A 13205-nucleotide genomic window follows, 5' to 3' on the forward strand; every position below is an offset into this window, starting at 1 on the left:
AACTAAGAAACTTGTTTCTCCGAAGAACAATGATACAGCTAGTTATTCCACTGTGAAATGTGCATTGTGTCAGAATGTCTGTTTTTGTGTTGGTCTGTTTGATCCCGCCCACTTCCAGTTTACCCAATAGTATTTCGACACCCCAGGTTGCGGAAAACACAGTGTATTGAAGCCATGGAAGCAAGCGAACGAACAGGGTTAGAGATCACAGATTCGACCTGACCTAAAAAGCCTCATCATCCATCTAAGAAGCTTTATGATTTGGTCTGAGAACACTATTACACCACAGCGACGCTCTTCACTCGAAATACTTGGTGCAAGAAACTATATACTTGAATTAAATCGCAGCGTTTGATTGGATAATTGGATTTCAGTTTTATTTTGGTTTATTTTGCAGCCCCATTTGTTTATTTAATGTTACATTTGATTGAATTAACATTATTCACAAACCCCCATTTGGGAAACCCTGATATAGAGCTAAAAATCAATAGTGGACATAAAATCCCAGATGATTTGGTGTTGGAAGTTGAAATGTTTGAGTTCTTATTGAACTCTTTGACTTTTGACTGCAGACTTTGGTATCTTGGCAAACGTGAGCACATCCCTCCTGAAACTCTAAAGGAGACACATTACTGAGATTATTTTTGTCTCAAGAGAAACAGGAGACTTCATCAGAAATCTCTACTTGCTCTCTGTTTACTGTAATTTCATTGCTGACTGAGAAACCTTTGTGATATTAAAGAAATCTCATTTGTGATATTTGTTTTTTGCAGGTTACACAGGATAGTAATGATTGATGATGTTTCAGCATAGTTTGGAGGACATGTTTGGTTTCTATGTTTGGTTCAAGAGAATCTGTCAGAGCCATAAAATTATGGCAAGAACAGTGAGCTCCACAAGTAATTTCCACCATGGCAACTCAAACAGCATACCGACCTTAATAACAACAAAGACTGGGAATAAATGTTCTCTGTTCTCCTCCCTGTATCTTCATCCACATTCCCTAAGAAATTACTTTTTTTTTCCAATAAGCTAGTTATCAAATATATTTTTCTCTCTTAAAATGAGTAGATTGCAGAGACTGAGCTCCTAAAAGTACATAAAACACAAGGACATAAAAACACTATTAAATGTATTAAAAATGTACTTGAGTATGTTTTTAGTACAATACAAATGCATTTTTAATACATTTAACAGTACGTCCTTTTCACCTGGGAGGGCTGCACGATATTGAAGAAAAATGCAATAACTTTTTAAATAATGCAATATTCGATATGCGATTTTATATTGCTTTTAAGTGTGTAAAATACATTTGAATGATATATGAATGATAATGATAATGATATAACCAACATATATGTTTCACATTCTTTCTGGAGAATTTCTTGAAAAGTCTGAAAATAAACAGTGCTCTAAGTTTTGCAGGTAGGCCTATATTACATCTATTTAACTGTAGCATTCAAGTAAGAAACAATAAAGAAACTGAAAAATCAAATGTCTTCACATGAATTAAATATACATTGATTCATAATAAATCTGCCAAGAACAGTGAGCAATTTTCTCTTTATCTTTTGTTGTTTGACAGGCAGAAGCAGGTTTACTGAACAGGCTGCTGTCACTTTAAGACCTAATGCACGATTCCGAGTCCGATTTCTTTCCCAACTGTTTACGTTCACTTAAGACATAACCGACGTATGTATGTATTTGACCATTGGAGTGCAATAAGTCGTGAAAGAGAACTGAATTCGGGATTGCACACTGTCTGAGAGGTGGCTTTCTGTGTGCGTGCTTTATGTGTGTGTCAGAAAGTGCGAGCTCCGCAATGAGTTGTTTTCCACAGGTTATTGCGTGTAATAACTCTCTGTAACGTCAAGCATGGCCAGTCTATTCTCTGCTATGTGCGTCAACCTGTAACTTTGACTTGTCGCAACACTTTGAAGTAACCTATTAAAATCATTCAGATATCGCAAGCATGTACATTTGGGATAATTTCCATATATCGTGCAGCCCTACCATGAAAGTTCCACAGAAGACTCCATACAACTATATTCCAAATCTTGTGAAGGAACAGACACTAAAAAAAATCTTCAATTCTGCCATTATACCATTCTTTAACGCACATTTTAAAACTTGGTAGAGTTTGGCACCAAACATCATTGGCATCAGGCATCTGTATATCAGAAAGAAAATTATGAGTTTAATTTAGTTCACTTATTATAGAGAATGCAAAACAGACATCTGTTCAGATATTAATCAAACGCTTAAAGTGCAAACAGTGGAGCCGAAGAATTCCCATTGGACGTTGGTTATAAACTGCTTCCTTCTGGTCTGGTGGATTGTCAGAGACATTAATCTGTGAGAATGCAGGCTGAACACCAGTTGATCTGATCACTCCAATTTTTCTAGCTTTCATGAAAACCATTTTTGTATTTATTTGGGGATTTGCCTAATCCTTTCTATCTAAATTAATTTGCTGTGGCATCAATGACACTGATATGGAATGTGAGCAGAATTTTTTTTTTAATGAAATTTATGATATCTGACTGTAGTTTTAATGTATGTCTGGTGACATGAGACTATAGGTGTGTTCGAGTTGAACAATACTGTAAATCTGACTGTAATGACAATGACTTTGTAATGACATATGACTAAATCAAATGTACTGTACTAAATATTTATTATTTTATATAAAATATATATTTTACCAAATTATTTTACACTTCAATTACTATAAAATCAAAACCATATGTCTAACCAAGTTGTGTTCCAAATTTGAAGTTGATATCACAAAAATGTACGTTCCTATGAGATTTTGTTCAGCCGCTGTACCAAAAATAGCCACCGGGGGACACACATTCCATTGAATTTTGATTTGATGCATTCTCCTGTAACAAATTAATACATATCTGTCCAAATATCTCTTCTGTCACAAAATATGGAACCTTGAGACTCAGACCTTTCCGACGATATATGTTTTGTTAAGATTAGAAAAGGTTTTGATTATAAAGTTGTTACAATACATTTTGTAATATAAAAACTGACACCGCCCACTAGCGGAGGAGCCCGCTAAAAGAATTTAGAGTACCGTTTCCATGGTAAGGCAACGTCCAATTCAAATTTTTAATTTAGTAAGCTTTCGAATGATACCTAATTTATTATGATAACTAAAATATGCGATATGAAAAAAGGCGGCAATATAAAGAGCGCTAGCGGGATGCTTACAGTTAAGGGTTACATAAGCCTATACTATTTAACTACCAGTTAAACTGGGCAATATTTTTTTATATTTTGTTTTATTTGAAAAAACATGACAATATAACATTAAATGAAAAGAGTTTTTACTGTAATAAAAACACAAATTTGTGAGCATCATCTTAGCTGAATGTGGCAGAATAAACACGAAACACACGTGATCGTTGTCTTCGGTGAACCCGGTGTTGTGCCGAATTTCGACCCCCTGCCAAATTATTACCCCCCTCGTTGAAGTCAGTACCTGATTGCCTAATCCTAACCCCACCCCTAATCCTAACCCCTCCCCCACAACTAATCCTAAACCTACCAATACTAGGGGGGTAATAATTCGGCAGGGGTCGAAATTCGGCACGACACCGGCCAATCGTGAAACCCTGTGTCGTCATCAGAGCCGATGCCCGACCCAGGCGGCTGGTCTTGTTTTGCTCTCGCGGGACATGGCACACCTGATCGTGACACGGCAGTGGTGCTGATCAAAGTCTGAGAAACTTTCTAACCAGAATGCATTGTGTTTGTCAGGCACGCGGTGCTTTAGCATCAGTAGCATGAGAGAGAAGCAATGCGCTTTTTCAGCAGAAAAAGCTTGAATGAAGCGCGTTTGGCTCTAGATAAAAATATTAGAGGATAAAGGACCGGAAAATAATTTCCATGGACGGCCCTGAGCGTTTCTGGTGTGCGCTTGCACTCTGTTGTTTTGACACGCTGCTGTAGAAACGGTAAAATGGTGCTACCACTGTCATTATGTCTCGAACATTACAAAAGAATTACAAAAACTAAACAACTAGTGACCTAACACTACTCAAAATGAATAATCACAATATCAAGGGAAATAATCACCAGTGATTTTTGCCATTATCATCCAGACATCTGAATGTCACTTTGCTTGAATCATTCTGTGTAGGCTCACTAACTGAGGGAGCGATAGTGGAGATCATTAAATCAGCACACACAGGGACAAAAGCTGCCAGTCCAATACCTTTTATCGTGTTTATCGTTCTGTGATAAGTGCTCTCTGCCTCTCGTTTCATTTCCCCCCTCTCTCCACTCAAAGGCTGAGTGTAATTAGTTCTCATGTACAGGTAGCAGGGAGTTGGGTCTATGAAACACTGGTTTCAGGGCTCCAGTTTCTCGCTTCTCTCCGATTGAAATTCCACCTCTCGGCACTCCGCATCCCTGTGTAACCGTATAAATATTATGTCTCCCTAGGAACACAATAGTGGTGTTTATTTTATTTATTTTTTGGCCATGTTTTTTTGCCAGGCTGGATTTGAGAGGGTTTCATATTCTCAGGAGTGGATTACAATATGCCTGCAGCGTCTGTTGAATAGATTAAAGAGCACAGACACTCTTACACACAAAGATATTGAGTCTGTTTGTCAAACACACCGCAACCTTCTCTTTAAATAGACACTTAAAAGTCTAGAAGCTTCTGATATGCAGTGATATAAAATCTGAGACCACAATAAAATCAGGATTTTTTTAAACATAAAAAAACTTACTGATTTAAATATTTCATATTCTGCAATTTTTTCTGGGTCACTGCATTAAAGGATAATTCCGGTATTTAACACTTTGAGTCTATTTTGTAGTTTGTTTTGGATGACCAAGTGTGGTGGACAAAGAAATTTTGACATTGGTTCCTGTCGCGACTTTTTGACTATTTTAGAATTGCCCATGACCGCTTTAGAATGGGAGTCCATGGCACAAACATGTCCTTAAAACAACCCTTAACGTTCGTTTTCAAAACTGTGCAACTCACCGAGTGGTTAGTGGTGTTCGTTGATGATTAAAAACAAGTAGCGTAGCGAAATACAGTTTCTGTCGGGTTTTATTTGGCATTTTGTAAAATCCCATTGATTTCTGTTGGAGGACTCATTGCTCGTTGATATTACTGCGCTACCGGACACAGAAAAGACGCTTCAGACTCAAATATCGAGCGGAAGTTTATACGCGGTTGTGAGGTATCTGAAAAAATAGTTCCATTATAGCAAATAACACGGATTGAAATCATTCATTGCGCCGATATATTTGTTTTTAATCATCAACGAACACCACTAACCACTCGGTGAGTTGCACAGTTTTGAAAACGAACGTTAAGGGTTGTTTTATACCAAATATCAAATATCACAACAACAGTAAAGTATTTTACATACGCAAAATACGTGCGCTTCTTTGAAGCATGAAAAAATATGACTAAAGCATAATGATTTTAAATGTACTTTAAAGTGAAATGTTTTATTTGACATCACAAAGTGCACTTTTTAAAAGTGCACGAAACAGTCATATAAGCGCTCTCAGAAATGTTTTTAATATATTGATGTGATTGCTAAAAAGTTTTGAGTAGGTTTTAGCACATTCCTTTGTGGTTCTGTGGTGTTTTGTGTGGTTGCTAGGGTGTTGCTATGTGGTTGCAAAGTAAACACTTCACTTGTTTCAATACTGGATGAATCAGAGTTTTTGAGCGAATCACTTGAATGATTCAATGAATAATAAAATTGTTCAACAGCCACTTGTCGCCACCTACTGGTGCAACGATGTAATTGATACAATCTTTATTTGAAGCACCATGTTAATTTCAAAAGGTGATTAACTTTATTTTGATCACTTCCTTGCTTTAAATCCGAACTATAAACTTCCTAGTACTTCTGTGATATTTTGAATTATTGCAAGACATAAACAATAATACTGTGTGGTCGAAAAGACTAAGCTGTTTTATACCTACACGACAACTGCTCTCTCTGGATCAGTGGCAGCGCCAACGCAGATTTAAATGTTCCGGTGTGATTAGGTTTAATAAACACAGGAGAATCATTGTCATTTAGGAATAAGATCGTGTGGGTGTTTGAATTGAGATCACGATCTTTTTGATGCCTTTTTGCCAATTGCAACTAAGGTGATTAAGTGATGAGTAATCAAATTGAGTAGAGTCAATTATTTTTGAATTTAGTTTGCTGTTGAGAAGTAACACAAAAAAGAAAGTTTTTCTTTCCATAAAAATGAATGATGCAATATAAATAGTTATTTTACATAAAGTAGTAACACAGTATGTATTCCCAACACTGAGCCTCAGTGTTAATGCAGTGCGTTCAGTCACTCTTTCATGTACACTTTGATGTCTACACAGTCAGGCACAAATGCATGTAGACCCGGGCCTGTAGGATGTGCCACAGGTCTGACAGCTGCTTCCAGGACGATGACTGTCACATCCTCTCGTTCTCATCGCCCTGAGCTCTCTATCAATTGCACTCCTCTTGCTAGCAGCACATGTCGCTGAGACCACACACACTCATTCATTCTCCCCTATCTCCTCCCTAGACTAGTTTCCTCTATCTGGTTAATGGTAGTGACATCCGCACACAGAGGCAGATAATAACAGATGCGCTTCACACCAGTAGTTCTTAAATTTTGGGTCATGACCCAAAAACGGGTTGAAAAAACAATGCTGAATGCAATTCTCAATGCAGTTAGAGCATGAAACCAAAATGGTCATTTTTCCTATTCATCTATATATGTCATTTTCATAATTCGACACATTGGTGAGCCTATCCAATTCGTGGTAATTATTCACATTTTTGATGACATTTATGTTAAAACAATTTTGGTACTGTTGGGTCAACACTTGATGCTCAGTTTAAATCTGAATCCTGAAGAAAACCATATCCACTGTGTTATACAGTACAGAGAGGACAGTGGCAACAGGGCAAAACCTCTGAAAAGCTGTCATAAAACGTTCCAATTAATGGTCACGCTGGATTACAAACACTTTATCAGCAGACATGCACATGGTGCACGTTGTGTGGCAGGTTTTAAGATTCCAGTTTGTAAGCATATACTGTATGCTGTGATAATGGTAAAAAGCCTGCATCTTTACAGTGACATAATCTGGTTGCTATTACTTAAGAGGATTCTGGGTAATATGATTTATTTTAACGCTGTGACACCACATTATATTAAGATTAGCAATTTGTGTTTTTAAAGCTGCAATGTGTATTTTTGTGCCAATAGTGGCTTGAAATGGAATTGTAAATAGAACTCGATTTTTAATCTTTCTGAAGTAATGCACAGTGGGACTTACTATAAAGTGGTGATAGTTAGCATCACTTTAGTTCCCTCAATGAAAACCCAATAGGATTTTTCTGTTGGCTTTTTGATAATTGCAGAAATGTATGATTCTGACATATTTTTTCATAACTGAACACAACTTTTATGAATTTTGAAGCCTAGGCCTAAATGCAAATGCCAGAAGTAAAACGATACAAGCTGTAAACGAAACTCACCATAATTTGGATGAATCCAATCTGATTGCAGATTCCTTAAGGACTGTTTATAACTACTCTATATCTACTATATCTAAACTTCATGTACGGTGCATCAGTCACTACGTTTAGAAACAGAAAGCCATTGCAAGCTAAAGCTGCACGATCAATCGTTAAAAGATTGTGATCTCGATTCATACGCTAACAAGATCTTATTCCTAAATGAAAATGTGTCTATTAAATCCCAATCACGCCGGAACATTCAGATATGTCGCCGCTGATCCAGAGAGAGCAGTTGTCATGTACAGATATTAAACAGCTTCATCTTTTCAACCACACAGTATCATTATTTCTGTGTTACAAATATTCATATTATCACAGAAGTACTGGGATAAAAGTTTTATAGTTCGTTTATAAACACTGATGTCTACGGTAATGATCAAAATAGACTAAATCACATTTTGAAAGTAACTTGGGACTTTTTTTTAACGATTATACTGATTATATCGTTACAAGTGACTGTTAATAAAATGATTTGTCATTGAATCATTCATTCAACAGACTAGTTTAAAAATGACAATTTATCCGGTCATTCATTCAAACATAATAATTCAAATTAATTAAAAATTTGTAAATAGACTGAAGCAATTATCATATTGTCAGAACCTCTAGTAAATTACATGTTATTTTGTTTGTTCTCTTCAGAATTGTGGGAGAATCATGATCTCTATTTGAAAAATACAAATAATAATCGTGATTCTCAATTTATCCAGAATCGTGCAGCTCTATTGCAAGCATAAATTACATTTTTACCTCGAATACATATTTTAAAGATATGTCAAAAACCTTTTCTAGCAGATATTTAGCAAATATTCAATCTCTTACCAGTTCTTTCCACCTGCTACCATGTTTATAATGTACAATAAGACGTACTGTAAATAAACATAAGTACCACAGCACTGCACATTTGGTGCTAATATTACTAATATGTTCCAATTTAATATTATTTCAGATCTATGCTACCCTTTCAGTCAGATCAATTGAGGTGTTTACATGAAGCCTTTTCAGTCCGATTAAGCTATCATTCCACATTTTTTTACTCCGAAGCAAAAATGTGAAAGACTTTTAACATTAAAAAGCTTTATCACTTCAGCTTTAAACCAACAGCTCATTTTCTTGATGTTTACTATAAAGTGGTTTATAATCACTCATTTCCATGCTAGAAGATCTTTGTCTACATGAGCGTTACCCACAGCACACTGCCTAGTGCGCCTCAGTGGAGCGATGTTACTTTACAATATTAATCTGCCGTCGTGTTGGTTTTCAGCAAGAGCAATGTCACGCGTGTGATACCTCTAAGCCTTCGCACGGTTTGTGCTGAGAGCCGTTTCTTCTCCTCCCTCCAGGAGTCACTTTCAAAGTGATGTTCTCTGAGCTCATTAAAGCTTAATCAGAAAATCTATTTTCAGGTCACTTGTAGCTCTGTCAGGAGGATTTCCGATGAATAGAGGGCACTGTTTCTCCGCAGCCCCTCCGCCAAAATGAACGCATTGTATTATCAGACCGTTTCAAATGTGGTTGGCATACCGACAAGAAACTCTTTGCCTTAATATGCTACATCTGGTTGGTGGCCGTTATCTGTGTCACCATGTGAATATTTTATAGAGATGTCTTGTTTAATCTGGCGAGGAACTGTATAAGGTAGTGTCGCACATGGCTGTCACTGGGATCTTCTCTCAGTATTGGACACAGTTCTTCACAGGCCAATGTTTGACTTGTTTTGGGAACTGAGATACGCTTATCTATCTTAAAAAGACAAGAGACACAGATTGCACAGTTGTATGACATTCTTCCTTTATAAAATCCCATCATAGGAAATAATCTACTGTTTACACCAAGTAGGGACATGAAGAAAGATTCTGGAGTGTTGCAGTCTTGTTTCATAAACTAATATAAATAATGTTGAGGGAGGTGGCAAAGAGTTTGTAAAAGTATATAAAGATTCACTGATGTAGCATAAAATCCTGGCTGATCGTAAAGTGCTGTTCTTGTGTTGTATCATTTTTAGCAAGCATCAGTATTTCTCCTACTTATGGTTAAGTATTACATTTGCATGTAATCTCTCTGGCACTGTGTGTGAATGATGAATGATACATCAGACTGTGCAGAGAATTGAGCTATTATTTTTCTGAGCGCTTGTTGGATAATAAAACCACTGGAAAAATCTAGTGGTCAACCAGTTTTGGATTTTTAGGGGCCAATAACCTAATTTTTGCATACGTGCCTCTACATGCATTTTTGCAAAGCTCCAAAAATGTATCTATGCATACAATTCAGTTACCAGCTGAAATGAACACTAGTGGCAGTAAAACACAACTTTTATTCCTTTTCACACAAATTATTATTACAGGGGCATATTATCAATTAATAAAGACTTATTTTCATGCGGTTCCTTATGACATCAAAACACTTTTAAAGTTGATGTCTGTAGGATTTTTATGTTTAAATACATTGTCATTCATGGGTTTATCTCCCCCAAAAGTATAAATACTGAGCCGCTCAGACCCTTCAATCTCTTTCCAGCCAATGAAAAAAGTCAAATATCGGCCAGTTGATCAGGCCAAAATATTGTTCTATCACTAAAACAACACTTACATTGAAGGAGGGAGCATCTTAAACTAGCCTAAGATAGTTTGCTGGTTTTAGGCTTGTAATCTGGGGTATGTTTCTCAAAAGCATTGTTAGCCCACTATAGTTGCAAGGTCCGTTGTTACTAACAAAGTTCAACGATTCGGCGTTTCCCGAAACTAGCAGCGAACACTCAGGCTTTGGTTAGAAGCATAGTTTCCTGTTAGTTAGACAAGTGTGGACTTATAGATCATGGCTTTGTGGAACAATAGAGTGCATTTAGTACCCGCCCCCTTTTTCAGTGGCGTTGGTTTCGGAAGTATTTTTTCCGTTCATGTTTCCCATAGGTTAAACCATAGATTCAAATCCCATAGATTTTTAAGTCTTCATTATAGCGTTACCAACGCATTCTCATCCTAGGGCGTCATATACTGACGCTTTTGACATTTCGTCTACATCCAACGCACATGGCACCCTTTAGCGTCAATATGAGGCGCAGATAGCTTTGGTCGGTTATGGGTAGGTTTAGGTCTGGGGTAGGGTTAGGGTTAGACCGCTAGGAGGCGCCTTCTGGCCCATATCTATCTGCGTCTCATATTGACGCTAAAGGGTGCCATGTGCGTTGGATGTAGACGAAATGTCAAAAGCGTCAGTATATGACGCCTTGGGATGAGAACGGGCTGAGCGTTACACACCATGAACCAAACCAATCAGCTATGAAGGGAATCATAACATTACAAACTTTGATTTGAAGCAATAAAGTTGGTAACACTTTACAATAATGTTAATTAGTTAACATTAGTTAATGTATTAACTAACATGACCTAACATTGAGCAATACTTTTGTTACCGTATTTATTGATCGTTGTTCATTTTAGTTATTAAAAATACAGCTGTAGTCCATGATCTATGTAAGTCCACACTTGTCTAACTAACAAGAAACTATTGGAACTAAGGAACCCGCAATGAATCTAACATCACATAAATAAAACCACAAGGAACAAAAATAGTGAAGCAGTCACCTCAGATACCATGTTTGTGAAGAATACATTGTGAAGAAAGCTGCTGAATAAATTAACCCCATGCATACTCGAGTCAAGTGTATGCCAGTTACATGCATGTAAACATTTTTGTTGTTTGGTGTAAATGAACTATAATAATCTGACATTAATTGTGATCTTGAATTGATTAAGTTCCAGAAGGTATTACTCCAGAAGGTATAACCAATGTGGTTCAAATGATGGATGTGCGACCATGTTACTAGAGTTTCAGAAAACAGTCACAACAAGCTAGTACATTTTTACAACGATACATTGTATTATGGAAGTTAAGCAGCGAGTTATGTTGTTGTACGAGTAATGAACCTTTTTTGGCAGGCTGTAGATGGGTTTTGAGCAGCACTACTGACGGGCTAAAAACCTAATAGGAACCACATAGCACACTTTCATACACCCTGATGTGTCCAGCCTAATTCAAATCTTGCTTCATCCCAGTGAACTTGTTTGAACAAACACAATTTGATGTCATTTGTTATCCTTAACCTGGATGAGTCAGAAAAGTAATTTGATACTGATGTCAGCATGCCAAATATAGCTAATTGAACTATCATAGTGGTTATTGAGAGACAGAGATGGTGGTGGGGTGTGGAGAATTGTGATCACTCCCAGTCCTGAAGGCATAAAACATCCCAGCCCAGTAATATTTCCAGTAAATGGAAATGTCTCCAATTTGCCGCCACAGCGAAAACCGCACCACAGTCACCCGTCCCTGCGCTGATAATGATGTTGGGTTGAACACACATCTCTCTCTGTAGGCAATAATGTCAGATGGTGTTTAAATAACTTTGCATATCCATGTGCTGGCAATATTGCGGCTGTGTGGAAATAACGTTGGTTATGTTGGTTTCGGTCAGCAGCTACTTCATGATTATTCTGTCTGTTAAATTATATTCATCATTCTACATCGCACTGAAAATGTGCAGATGTAGGAGCTTTGTTGGTGTAATGTATTGTAGTCAACTCTAGTAACGTATCCCTTCATTGCCCTTTAAAGTAAAAATGATTCTATATACAAGTATTGGACTACATTTGTCTCTATACGGCTACTTAAACAGCGCTTATGAGTCATTGTTCAAGCCTTATTTACATAAATTAAGACTTGAGGAACAAAGGGAACCATTTCACACAAGGAAAATGCTGCTATCTTTACAGCAAGCTAACAGTGGGAAATGTAATTCATGCAAATGAGGGACACAGATAAAGCCTTCTTTTGTCTAACATCATCTATCTAGTGGCTAAATTTATCCACACAGCTAATACTAGGTTTTGAGACAATAGTTTTTGGAATATATTTTTTCAGGAAATGTTGTTAGGGAGCACAGACCTGCTGCTAGTGAAACATGTGGATTAGTGGAGATGCTCAAATCTTATCCAGGAGATATTCATGATATGATTAGGATTGGGTCTCATTAACTGAGGTATTGAGTGTACACACATATTTGTGTGTAAAACCTGTGTGTGAACGTTTCGTTTCCACAAGGAAATTGATTTATCAATACGTTTGCAAATAAATAAATTGTACATTTAGGTTAAGGTATAGAACCAACCCCAGACACAAATGCAAAAATCACTTGTGGTGGCATTAGACACATGGAATGTGTTAAGAACAAATGTGTATCAATACTGTATGTATAGTTAATAACTAAGAGACCCTAAAATAAGTCCTATTTCAGAGTTACAAAAAAAACAAAAAAAAACGCATTATAGGTGTGATAGGCACTGCATAAAAACAGCTGATAACATAGTCTAGGCCTCTGTAAAAGGTGTTTTTTTGTGTGTGTGTTTCAGCTGCTTTTGAGGGTGTCTTTACAGAAATATCTTGCTATGCATGCTCTCAGGGCAAGAGCACATCTTTAGAGGGAAACACATTTGCAGAGAGTGATGAATCGCTGTACAGAACATGGTTTGTGCATGTATTATGCTAATTACTAACTGTGGGCATGAAGTCCTTAATTTAGAATTAATCTAGATTCATTCACGTTCGAATGAGTGTAAGAATACATGTATGCGT

At 36.9% G+C, this 13205-nt stretch overlaps 1 protein-coding gene across 2 annotated transcripts in view; it reads left to right on the top strand.

Moving 5' to 3' along the window:
* The window catches only part of maml2 (mastermind like transcriptional coactivator 2), a 101244-nt gene that overhangs the window by 67536 nt on the left and 20503 nt on the right, over positions 1-13205 (top strand). The gene's annotated exons all lie outside the window — the stretch shown is intronic.

The sequence above is a fragment of the Rutilus rutilus genome (genome assembly GCF_951802725.1).
Source record: "Rutilus rutilus genome assembly, chromosome: 9".
NCBI lineage: Eukaryota > Metazoa > Chordata > Actinopteri > Cypriniformes > Leuciscidae > Rutilus > Rutilus rutilus.